Raw genomic sequence first — 13,783 nt, 5'->3', positions numbered from 1 at the left:
AGACCCTGCCTCTCTATGTCTCCAATATTTATAGTGGCTCATTGCAAAGTCATCCCCTACGATTTGTGTATTGTCAATGCCAATTCCATTTTCAAAGGCATTTGTCTCATATTCCCCCTAACACAAGAATTAGACAATCCCTGTCAAATGGAACACCACAATACTTTTCAAACATAATTGTAACAAATTGTGGAGGCTATGGCGGCTTTGAACCAAGCGCAAAGAAAATATTTTCAATATATCCAAGTGCACCATACTAGGCCAGCTTAAACCCACATATTACATGATAACATCACACGCTCTCCACAACATAAAAATACTTCACGCTCCAACACATAATAATCACTATCACTTATTTATGTTCTTCTACTACATTATGCAACACCTCACAATAGGATAATTTAACAATTTAAGAATTTTTTGATTGTACAAATTGACAAGATTAATCGTCGCAAATAAGTGAACAGAAGAATCAAACAAAGCCCTTTCCTTTTGATCCAAGCAACTATCAACACACGTCATAAGAAGATCTCAGTTAGTAAGAAAAGGATCTGCATTTATAATATTGGTTAAAATATTGCGAAAAGACACTTGTCTTGGATCATCTCCTTGCTGCCTATAATTTTTGTCCAGAGTCACAACAATGTTAAAGTTTTCCAACAAAACCTTCTTATTTTTTCTACCTAAATAAAAGGGTTTATCTCTAATAGGAGGCAGTTGGGAAAGTTTACTAACAAGAATGATGGACCTACCACTAAAGGGACAATCCTTGTTTTCAAGAAAGGCTTATGGCAAACAAGAATCTATCTGTATTAATAGCCTTGGACCTATAAATCTCATCTCATCAATCAATATATATCGAACATGCCTCATTTATTCTTGAAACACTGCCAAATCCTGTCGACATAATGGCTTCATATAATTTTATAGGAATTTTTAAATCAGAATGTATTGTTTTTCCACGTATGTTAAAAGAAACAATACCAATTGTAGCAAGCAATAACAAAGGAATTTTACCATCCGTTCTTGAACTAGAAAGAGCATGAAAAATACAGTCAATGAGAGAATACTTCCCAGTTCCAGCAGTACCTAGAATAATCATTTTCAAAGAACCATCATTTCTGCCATTAACAAAGTGTCGAAAAATAATTTCGAAATAGCTAGTTATTTTTCTGATAGAGAGGAATATGACAAATATGTGTAGCTAAAGAAGTTGCAATTCAAAACACCTGCAGACTATGCATATTTGAAAAAATTTATCCATTATTCTAAAAAATCATTTGCGACCAACATCTCCTTCCAATTATAATCAATATCAAAGTCCCTTCAACCAAGATTATAAAGGTCTAAAATGTTTACATAGCTTGGAGGAACAAACTACGAAAAAACCTGTCACTCCTCTAAATATCGATCAACATTTTCTTCATGTATAAGAAGCTCCACATCCTCTTTATTTCCTTCATTTGGAAAAGGGCCTCGATCAACATGCCACGCATGATATCTCCAATTCCTCCAATTCTCAACAATACTTTCAGTAGACAACTCAATATCAGAACCAATGTCACAAAACGACTTGTATAAAAGCAACTCACTCCAACAAAAAATTTCAAACTCTTCTGACCCTTCATCAAGTACAACATAAAACCATGGCCAAACATGAACAATAACATGGTTATATTGTGGCCTCCATTGCTCTTGCTACACTTCACCTCAAAACTCCACGATCTCGTTGTTTCTATCAAGCACAAATGTTCCAAAAAAATGGGTCAGCTTTGATAAACCTAAATGAAATTGTTTCCACACAAAACTTCATCAAAATGCAACGAAAGCCTTTGGTACACTTTCTTCCCAACATTCAACGAGAATAATTTGTGACTACAGACAACAAGAGGCAACTTTAGCAACAAATGAAAAATTTCTTGAGCTCCAATGTCACGCTCAACAAGTGTTTCAACAAGGAACCTTCTATATGTAGATAATGCAAGAGCCTCAGACCCACTCCCACTAGCAACTCTGGTCAACATTTTGTGATAAATTTCTAATCTTCTCTCTACCTTTGAAGCATAGCTTGCAATATACTTCAAAACTTGATGTCGAGAAAGAATTGGCTGACAATCAACATTTTCTCACCACATTGTTAAAACATAAACATTAAGAACATTTAAATGGTCATCATTACATGCTGGTTCATACTTTTTTTTTCCCTTTTTCATCTATGCACAATGTTTACTCTGCATTAACCTCCCATAGAGCATGATAGCGACATGAAAGGACAACCCCATTTTTCCGTAAACAAGAATCAACACTGCATTTTGTATGCCTTTGGACATGGTTCACTAAATGCTCATAATCTTCCTTGGGATTGCAAGAAAAAAAATTCTAAGTATTCAAAAGACATGGATCGTCATTTAGAGTTTGAGGGATCATGAAATTTTGACGATGTATGTCACGCGGATTCCATGTTGTAACATATTTGTCAAAGTAGTGCTTTGTTGCACTGACAATAGTGGCCTTATACCAATCCAATGTTTCCATATCTAGTGCTCTAGGAAACCACAAGAATAAATGGATGAGAGATGAAACTCTATGCTACCACTCATGCTTGAAAAAAATAAAAACATGTAGTTAACATATAATAACCAACCATAAAAACATACCTTTTTCTTCAAATCATTAAAAAATCGTCGAAAAGGAATGACCACAAACTTATACCAAAAGTATTTAGCACAAACATATCTCTGCAAGACTATGTCACGAAAGATATTGAATCTTTGGTGCATGTACATAGTAAGTATATGCGGGTATTGAATACAAATTTGAAAATTTTTTCCATGCTCACTTTATCGATGAGAATCTCTATTTGAAGGCATAACACTATGCAAATCAGGCCACTTTGTGTCATCAACACTTAATGTAAAAAACAAAGTAGGGTAGCCCAACTGGTTGATCATGTCAGTCAGTTGAGAACAACACTTTGTCCAATAAGCCCTCATACCCCTAAAACAAGATCCAAATGCATTAATTTCTCAGTCAACTTATTATTTGGAAGATCAAAAATTTGTTGACACAACTCTCGAAAAGTTGCAGGCGCATTTTCATGAATATTTTTCTTCAAAAAGATAGAATTTGTTCCCTAACTATGATGTCGCATAATCATATTTAACAAGAAATATCAAAACCGAGGATGGATTCGAAATCTTTGATAATAAAATTTCAATTGATGCAAACCATATTCATGCATCTCAACATTGCAAATATGAGGATGCAACCAATTAGCATCACCTGTAGGGAATAAAATGGGGAATGCCATATCTAGTAGTAATTTAGTATTATATTCATTATGGGAGATGTACCAATATCTGGCTAATCTATTGGTTCAACAAATGTGTTATTTGCATTCTCAATAAATCCTCTCATCCGATCAGCTTCCCTAGATCTTAAGAAATCAAGAAAGAAAGGATGATGTGTGACAATGCAAATAACTAGCCCCATATGTTTCAATCTTCACATCCATCCTAGCTATTTCATCAACATCACTATCAACATATTGTAACCTAGTAGAAACATCAATAGATCTTTTTGGGAGAGAAACAACTAAATCCATGTCAGTTTCAACATCCCTGTAGTACTTGTCCATTTCAATTTTATAATGCAATACATCCATCACACGTTCTCTCTTGACATAGCATTCATAGTATTCATATTGAACACCTTGCCTTCTCACAATCAAGAAATCTAGCTGTTCAACACATCGTGGAAGCTTCTTCGCAATCGAAGAAATATCTTATGGAAAAATTATCATGTGGCCACTATATTTATATGGACCACCACGAGCATGAGTCACTTGCAATATTTGATTTACCCACATTATTAGCATCTCTTCAACTTTAATCAAAACTCTTAGAACTTCAGGTTGCTCACCTAGGTCCATGTTGTTAAAGTGAGAAAAGGAATGAACACTTTTCTCACATTTACATCTTTTGCAAATGGGCCCTTCGTGAAATATGACAACTTTTATACCAGGATAACATTCATTGCAGACATGGTACATATGCACAGCAGACAAACTGTCAAACCTGAACCGAATTTTTTTATGCATATCAACTATATCTCTGCTAAATGATAGGGAACACTTTCATTTTATCTAAGACACACCATTCTAGCTTGGCAATGATGTGAAACAACTTGTGGAAATGGAGTATTGGTTGTATAATTTCTTTCCATAAAAGAATGGAAATTGATTCTTCTACATTCATTACACCTAAGAAAAATTTGCTTGCAAGAAAGAAAATAACTTTTGTAAGAACGAAATATCTAAAAAACAAGTTAAATTTGTTAATCGAACAAAAACAATAATTTACATTTTCTTCATTGTTGCATCGTCCACGTGCAAGTCGGGGAGATGATATTGCTTGCGTTGATTGAAAATTTGTTTCTTTACCACTATTCACTTTAGTAATATTGTACCAAAAAACATCAAAAAACAGATGCGTAAAAGAATAGAAATTTATGATTTAGAAGCACAAAACGTTTCAAAATAAATCTGCATCAAGAACCTGTGTTGCACCAAGAGGAAAATTATTCTCACATTACTTGGCTTCAACAATATTCTCTCTAAAGCTGTGTCGACAAATAGTGGTTCCAACATTTCCAACAGACCAACCCAAATTATCAACCATTCTAGCAAGCATATTACTATCACCAAACAAATTATATGCAACAAGTTTTTCAATGGAATCAAATTTCCTATCTTCTATTATAGGTTGTCTTCCACCATTTCCACGACCCCCAAGGTCGTCATTTCTATCAAGCGTCCCTATGTAAACACAATGTTCGAAAACATACAATAGCAACAAAATCTCCAGACAATCAACAAAAAGGCAAATAAACATGCCAACGAAATGTTCTCCTACCTAAAGATGGAAGGTTCTAGACTTACAGTTAGTCAAGCCATATGTTTCATCATTTCATCAAGTTTGACAAGTTGGTCGTCGATCCTCACATTCAGGAACAAATAAAGGTTGCACTTCTTCTGAATCTATTTTCCAGTTACTAATCATTGCGACGCTATTCTAAAAAAACAATATGGGGAAAAATACACCAGTAAAAACTTCACATGAAGAAGAAAAAAAAGAACGCAAAAGAAAAAAACTTGAATTGCCTACGTTGTTGCAACAAACACATTACATACAGATTCAGCAGGGGTAGCTATATTAACAATATAGTTGCTACTAGGAAAGCCTTAACCTTATTTGCCAACACAGTCTCCCAAATTTTCAACCATTTCAGGGAATTGTTCATTCCTACCATTGTCATCAGGTACCAAAATTATATTTCTTTCATTGTTTTCACACAAAATACCTTCATCATTCATATGAAGTCTCTTTTTTCAAACATAACGTTCCCAAAGAAGATGAAAGTAAAAATATAAGTTCTTTCACATCATAAACATCCAGGAAAATGACCATCAAAACAAAATCTTCGCTGCACTAAACCACTCCTCTTTTCATACTTATGATTTACAGCTCCTCCTTCTTGATTTTCTAAAGCTCTTTTTTTTTGTTGGTACAAAGCTCTTCTCCGTGCTTTAATGACTTCCTTATTCTACTGATACCACTATCGTTGGTATTCATTTGATCGTTGTCGTGTAGCAGCAGAGCGAGGTATTTTTGCACCTCTTTATTCTTAGTTCACTCAACATTTCTATGATAAAGTTAAAGTCAGTTAAAAATTCATTTTGCAATTGCCCTGGACATTAATACCTACTCTTCAACCTTCAAAAAACTAAATTTTAACAAATACACCTTCAAATTTCAAGGATATACACACCAATGAAATATTTGAAAAGTTATCTTTCCCACCACAAACTTCAAATACATGGAACAATTATCCCCTTACAGATAATTGAAGAGGTCACAGAAACAAATTGTATATCAACATGCAAAAAACCAAACATTTGCAAGGCTTTTATCCGATACAATATAACTTCAAAATGTAAATTACAATGATCTTACAAAAATGTTTATAAACATTAAACATACATAGGGTCTTCAACAATATCAAAAAACAAACATGTTCAAGCCTCAAAGGCTAATTCAATACATCCATAGGTAGTGGAGGTATGTCAAAAATAGAATTTCCATTTGGAATAAGTGAAAAATCATTTCCATTTCCAATCACATCATCAAAATCTTCAATCGTTTGTAGATAGAAGCATGACACTTCGAGCACAGACAACCCATCAACAATTTTTGTTTTGCACAATCCATTCATTAAATCATACACCTTTAACTGCACTTCGGACCAACCCAGCATAAGGAATTTTTCTTCAACTATGTGCAAAGGTATGTAACCTAAACATTTACTATTTATATCCACATAGACAAATTCAAGAAATGACCATCTCCAGCCCCAATCATCTTCAAAATATTCTAGACTTTGCTCTTTCGAGAGTTGACCAAATTCAAAATTATCTCTCTCTTCAAGTGACACAACAAAGGTCGAACCATTATTAACAATACAAACAAGTTGATTTCTATATAACCCTAATGACATACATTGTATGTTAACAATAGGGACAAATGAATAACCCCAATTATTTCTATTTAAGTCCAACTAGTAGATAGTATAACCATAAGTAGGGTAATCTTCATAATCTCTATCTGGATATACCCAATAAAAATTTTCTTTAAATAAGACAACCTCCTTTGGTGGCGTTACACCACCATATGGAAGCTTTGTCATGTTCCAAGCGTTATCAACACTATTGCAAATGAGAAAATGTGAATCCCTGTTCTTAGAAACATATTTCAAGAAAAACCATTCATATTTTTGTGGACTGCATTTTGGCAACAAAGAGAAGAATCCTTCCTCCCTAAGACTAAGAACTCCAACATTTCTAAATGTCTTCGTAAAAGGGTTGACAAAGAAATAAATTTTTGTATGCAAATAACTTCCAGACATGCTGAACAAAATCATTGATCCCACTGTACATTCAATTCTGTATGTATAATGAAGAAAAGGAAAAACCATGGTAGACAAGCAACCTCTATTGTTAAGGTATGATGCTATGAAGCAATCATTAGCAAAACGAGTAGGGTATGAAATAAATCCTAGCTCTTTTTGTGGCATTCATAGAAACTCGTGATAGAAAGTGAGTTTTCCAAAACAATATACCATTTTCTACAAACCAACTTAAATTTCATCAACACTAAAAAAGGAAGCCAGTGAAACACAAGCTCAATAATCTCAAAGGGGAGAAATTTCAAAATAGCAGGATTCATACCAAAAGCAACAGCTTTTGCTCGGAACAAAAAAAACTTCCCTTGTCTACTGCAAAGAAAAACAAAAAAACGTATCAATCACAATAGCCACAACATTCATTCATTATTTTAATGTCAAAATCAATAAGGAAAGCAATCCATTTTCATCATTACTTGGTTGCTATAGACTTCAATATTAGAATAAATAAATTAAATAGTGCAACTTAAAACTTCATAACTAAAAAAAACACATTCTAGTAAAAATTTCAAATTCATCTAATAAAACTCAAATTTAAAATTTATAAAAATTTAAATTGAAAATTGATGAAATTTTAAATTCTTATAACAATTAAGCTCTAAATTATTCATATATTCTAGAAACAATATACACTGTGAGAAATTTATATTTCACAAATTATAAAAAAAGAAGTTAAAAATACTTATAAAACATCCATTCAAATATTTAAAATTTCTGTAATAAAATTATACAATATCAAGTCAATAAAATAGTAAGAAAGGGAACAAGAAACACTATTCTCTTTGATATTATATTTGTTTCTTTTACTATAATATACATCTTCAACAATTATCCTATTTTGAAAATGTGTCTCGATCCCTTAACCAACTTTAAATGTTTATTTTTTAAATTAAAAAAAAAAATGCATACTTGTTATTACTTCGTATCTAGAGGCCTCTAAGCTCATACTCTCATGCATAAGAGGACTCACACAATACATCGGTTCTTTGCATGCACTTAAAACTACCTTAGAGCAGTGATGAAACTAGATTTTTCTAACTATAATTATACCCAATAACCATCACAATCAATATTCTATTATTAAATCAATATTCTATTATTAATGCTATATTTGATAAAAAATAATACATGTTATATTTTGTTATTCAGCATTACAGTATAAAATATTAAAAATAAAAATTTATCCAAAAGCATCACCTACTTACAACCAAAAATTCGAAAAAAAATAATAGCTAAACAATAATATTTAAAATTAAAAATATTGATATTAATATCATTAAATACTAATTTTTAAAAACAAAATTGACATGGACTTGTAGTTTTTTGCAATGCGGTTCCAAATCCATATTACAGATATAGTTTTAGATATTTTAATTAATAAAATATTTTAATTTAACTTTTACATCATTTACACTTAATAATACATCTAAAATATACCCTCTAAATGTTCCAATGTAATTTTACTTTTTAAAATGAATAAATTTACTTTCCCGTAAAAAGTTCTTTCTCATACTCAAAAACATGAAAGAAATCTTCTCTCATATATAATAGGGTTAATATCATATGTGAAATATATGTCCAATTTTTTACCAAACACTTGTTAATGAGGCAAGCCCTATACCTTTAATGTGTAAGGGTTGTGAACTGCATTTTAAAAAAAAAAAAACTTCAATTACTATAATTAGATGCTTTTTTATTATTATTATTATTGTGTTTGTAATAAAAAAAGGTAAATTAATATTAAGAATATGCATTCGTACCCCAAAACAGTAAATTCAAAAAAAAAATTACGTTCAAACCATGGAATTAACATTATTTAAATGGACACTATATAAAATACCGACGTTGAATTCGAGATTAACAAGCATGGTTTAAATAATAGTTTCAAAACAACATTCAAATTATTGGTTTCATATTTTTACATAGCAACATTATCGAAGGTTTACACTAAGGGTTGGTTCATTCCCCTAAGCACACACAAATAGAGGCTTATGGTGTACATTTGTCTTTTCCCTTGAGCGCCAAGTTCTACCCAAAAGCTTCTCGAGTATTTCCTCTACATCATTGATAGATAGTGGTGACAATATAAGTCAATAGGACTCCTCGATGGTTGAGGTAACCACCTAGCCCAACCCTCCTGGTTTCCGGTCATTTTCTCCCTGTCCAAACTTGGAAGCACCGCTCTACAACTGCACCTCATCGGTGAAAGGGTTTTCTAATGGTTCCAAGGTAATTTCACTCACATCCCTCTCGTTGTTTGATTAGTGATCATGTCCAACACGGTAAAATCACTAGTAAGTTCTCATGCTTGCGATTTTCAGGTGGCTAGTCTTCCTGTTAAGGGTTTCCTCGAATTCTCTCACAGAATGCTCCTCCTCGGACCGAAACAAGTAAGGTTCTGACTTGAGAAAATGCCAGATTTTAGTTTTTTCACAAGTATGAACCCTGTGTGAATTTCTATATATTTGACTCTTATAAATCAGTTTTCCTCTCGGCAGTTGATGGTTTCTTATAATACATTTTCTCTTGAATGTATTTTTGTATTTGCAAATCTTGTTTATATGTTTTATCCAACTCTATGCGAATTTATGGAATGATTTTGGTACATTACACTAACTTTACAATCCTTCTCAACAATGCGATGTGGACTTGCTCTTGACTTTGCAGAATTCTTAGGTGGGCAAAGATGCTGTATATAGCACCACCTGATTTTTGCGTTCTCTGCTTCCAATTACATATAATGATTATTTTCACTTTTATGTTGAATTATGATTGACCATTTTATTCCCGTAGCAAGGGTTTCTAAGGAGAACATGGGCTCCTCATCCCGAGAAGGGTGCGAGTCATTTTTATGAATTTCAGCGATTTCAACCCTGAACCCTCTGTGAATTTGTATATATTCGATTGTTATACATCAATTTTCCTCTCCGTAATCGATGGTCTAACAGTTATTACACTTTCATTTTCTTATAATACATTTATCGTAAAGAAATAATAATAAAACAATAATATTTAAAATTAAAAATATTGATATTAATTTCTAAAAACAGAATTGAACTAATTAACATTCTTATATATTAATTTTATACATTCATATTTTATTTAGATGATGTGGCATTTTATTGAGCTCTAAGAGTGTTTTAGTTGGTTTGAATATGTAAGATTGACTTGTATCATAAACATCCAATACATAAAGTGAAAATTGATTATGAAGATTCTAAAGTGATTTAATGATATTGATATGGATAAGACTTATATTACCATTTATTTCATCAATTTATCGTTTATCATTTTTAATAAAGTTGTCCTAAAGTAGTCCTAAAGTAATAATTTATATTATTGTGAATGTATTATGATTTTCCATCCCATATCAGTTAAGTTACAGTGAAGATCAACGAAGATTCAATCCCTTCCTTTCGACACATGTCGCTACGGATCTCGAACTTGGAAATCGTTGGTTAATCGAGGTTGGCATCGAAATATGTAAAATCCATCTAAACCCTCCACTTGTCGCTACCGATCTCTAACTTGCCAATCTAATCAACAATTCTCATTTCAACCCTAGCATCAATGATGTAGAAGCAAAGAAGATCATTCAGGTAACCAAAAACCCTCCTCCGGCGCCATAGAGGGGTCATTCGGTCTTTATCGCTTCGACGAAAACGAGCTCTGCAACTTCACCGGTCAGCTAGGCTTCTGCATCTTGTGTATGCATCCTCCTTTTCTCACTATACTCATAATTGAGTTTGTTGGTTGTGTCAGTGGTAAATCCTCAGTTAAGGTCAGTTATCCTAGGCTTACCTCAACTCTGACCAGGTACAAAACCCATGCTTGACTGATGGCGGTCTGGGTACAAGCAGGAGTGTTAATCTCCCAAATTGCGAGATTATATCTTCTACTTATATTTTCGGGTGTAATTGCTGGTTCAATGGGCTCTTTGTCATCCACTGACAACTTTAGAGCTTCCACTAAGTTAGCAGACTCCTCTAAGAACCGCAGAGTTCCGCTAAACCTCCACTAGTCCGGACCCGACAGTAATATAAACCATAGCTTAATAAAACTTGGAATCCACCTTCTAAAACCCGTCGTCACTTCTTCACCGTTGATCTATTCAAGATCCAACGGTCACAACTCTCCCTAACCTCAAACCTGCTCCTTGTCTGTCAACCATCAATCTTGCTCCACCAGATCTAACGGTTCAAACAAATATCAGCCAGTTAACTTGCGCACTTTAAACCTGCCCGATAAGCGGTTTCTCTCTCTCTCCTCTCTGCTACGTGTCATGACGTGTATGGAATTGGAGCCAATTGGAAAAATACCGCTTACGGCCTTTCTTTCGCCCGAAATCCACTTGTGGTTTTTTTCAACCCACTTCGGCTCGTTAACTATCGATTAACTTTTGCGCCCGAACACCGTTGATCTGTCTCATACCAAGATCTAACGGTCCAAGTTCAATCTTCACGCTACTGCATCCTTGGTCTTCCTCCATTGATCTCGACCATCTGCTCAACACACTCAGAATTCACGAGAAACTCAGTTAAAAGGAAAAACACGAATTTAACACAGTCAACACAATTTCATTCAATCTCACAGAACAACAATTAAACTTTGAATTTCATGACAACACAAAGATTTCGAAGGAGATTATCCTTCAGGATTTGACAGGAATTTCTCATTCACATGCACAGAGACTAATTTTCCCCAATTCACTGGATTTTCTCCTGGAAAGCCAAATTTCTTTAACAGTCAAAATCCCTTTACAATAGTGTGAAAATTACATAAGTACTGGTTCATCCTAACAACTAGATCCTAATTCAAAGGCTAAAATTTATTAACCCTATCTGTCCTGCGAGGCATTCTCCTCGAGAATCTCCACTACAACTAACTAACTAAAACTTATTACATCATGATCAAATCCTATATTCTAGCTCTATGCTTAACTAGAAAAACATGGAAATTGATGGTTAAAGGATCCCACTCCTTTGCTTATAATATTTTTTTGTATTTTTCGAACAATTCTTCGAATTTCTCTTCAAGACTTATGCTCCTGCATCAGACTCCTAAGGACAAAATTCTTCATGGGCTCTTATCCATGAGCTCTTCTTTTTTGTAGCATGTTTTATGTTACCCAAGTAGCCTCAACAATTGGTTGATCCTTCCATTTGACCAAATACTGAAAGTACTCTTGTCCTCTGGTTTTCTTAAATGCTTTCTTGTCTAAAATCCTTTCTGGCTGTAATTCCTTTACCGTAGGTAACTGTTTTACCCAATCACTTTCCTGTGTCTCTTGGTCTTCTTCTGTATCATTTGCAATTTCACCTGCATACTTGTACAAATCAGCAACATTGAAAATTGGAGATATTCCAACGTCAAGGGGCAATTCAATTTCATATGCATTTGCAGAAAATTTCCTCAATACTCTGCATGGTCCAATTTTCTTGAACTTCAATTTGTTATACTCCCTCTTTGGAAAATTTTCCTTCCTTAGGTGTGCTAAAACCAAATTCCCAACTTCAAAGTTCACTTCTCTTCTTCTCATGTCTACTCTATTTTTGTACTTGATGTTGCTATCCTGTAGTTGCTGTTTTACCTTTTCATGTATTGTTTGTATTTCTGAAGAAAAATCTTCTCCCTCTGCACTTCTCATCTCATCTTTTCCCAGTTTCTTAACTCAGATACTCCTCTTGGATGCATTCCATAAACTATATGGAATGGACTCTATCTTGTACTCTCTGTTAGGTGAGTCATCATATGCATATTCAGGTTGTGCCAATACTTGATCCCACTGCTTTGGATTTTCTGCAGTAAGATTCCTTAAAAGATTACCCAAACTCCTGTTCACAACTTCAGTCTGTCCATCAGTATATGGATGATAGGAAAAACTGAAACTCAGTTTAGTTCCCAACTTTTTCCATAGTGACCTCCAGAAATGTCCAACAAATTTGGAATCCCTATCTAAGACAATACTCTTAGGCAACCCATGCAATCTTACAATATCCTTGAAAACCAAATTAGCATTGTGAGTAGCATCACTGGTTTTATAACATGGAATAAAATATGCCATTTTTGAAAATCTGTCTATTACAACAAAAATTGTATCATTTCCTCTTTGAGTCTTTGGTAAGCCCAAAACAAAATCCATACTTACCATATCCCAAGGCCTATCTAGAATTGGTAATGGAACATACAAACATGTGTTTTGGCCTCTTCCCTTTGCATATTGACAGACTTTGCAAGTTTTCACATAATTTTCCACTTCAGATATCATTTTCGGCCAGAAATAAAATCTGTTCAACTGTTCATAAGTCTTATCTATACCAAAATGTCCTGCAAGTCCACCATTATGTTTCTCTTTGATTAAGTTCTCCCTCATAGAACAATTTGGTACGCACAACTGATTTCTCTTAAACAACAATCCATCTTGTAAGAAATAATCCAACCATTTATTCATATCCATCAAAACAGGATTCTTACAAGCTTCAAATGGCTCTTTAAAATCTAAGTCTGTCTCATACAATTCTTTAAGAAAATCAAAACCCAACACTTGAATTTGACTTTCTTGAAATAATGTATTTCTCCTACTTAAAGCATCTACAACTTTTTTTGATTGGCCATTTATATGCTTCAAGACAAAATGGAAGCCCTGAAGATACTCTACCCATTTGGCATGTTCTCGATTAAGCTTTGGCTACTGCATAATATATTGCAATGCATGGTTATCTGAATAAAATATGAACTCTTTTGACATTAGATAACGTCTCCA

At 33.6% G+C, this 13,783-nt stretch overlaps 1 long non-coding RNA gene across 1 annotated transcript; it reads left to right on the top strand.

Annotated features, from left to right (window-relative positions):
- The first annotated feature begins 9,109 nt into the window (after nucleotides 1-9,109).
- LOC149181104 (uncharacterized) lies at nucleotides 9,110-9,432 on the top strand. The gene is made up of 2 exons (XR_016256983.1): nucleotides 9,110-9,249; nucleotides 9,342-9,432. It is a non-coding gene; the product is annotated as an uncharacterized LOC149181104 (long non-coding RNA).
- Nucleotides 9,433-13,783: the final 4,351 nt, after the last annotated feature.

Source organism: Pinus tabuliformis, chromosome 3_2 (genome assembly GCF_031772625.1).
Source record: "Pinus tabuliformis cultivar Carrire ecotype Pingquan chromosome 3_2, CPIR1, whole genome shotgun sequence".
In the NCBI taxonomy this organism is placed as follows: Eukaryota; Viridiplantae; Streptophyta; class Pinopsida; order Pinales; family Pinaceae; genus Pinus; species Pinus tabuliformis.
This window is presented reverse-complemented; position numbering and strand designations above follow the sequence as displayed.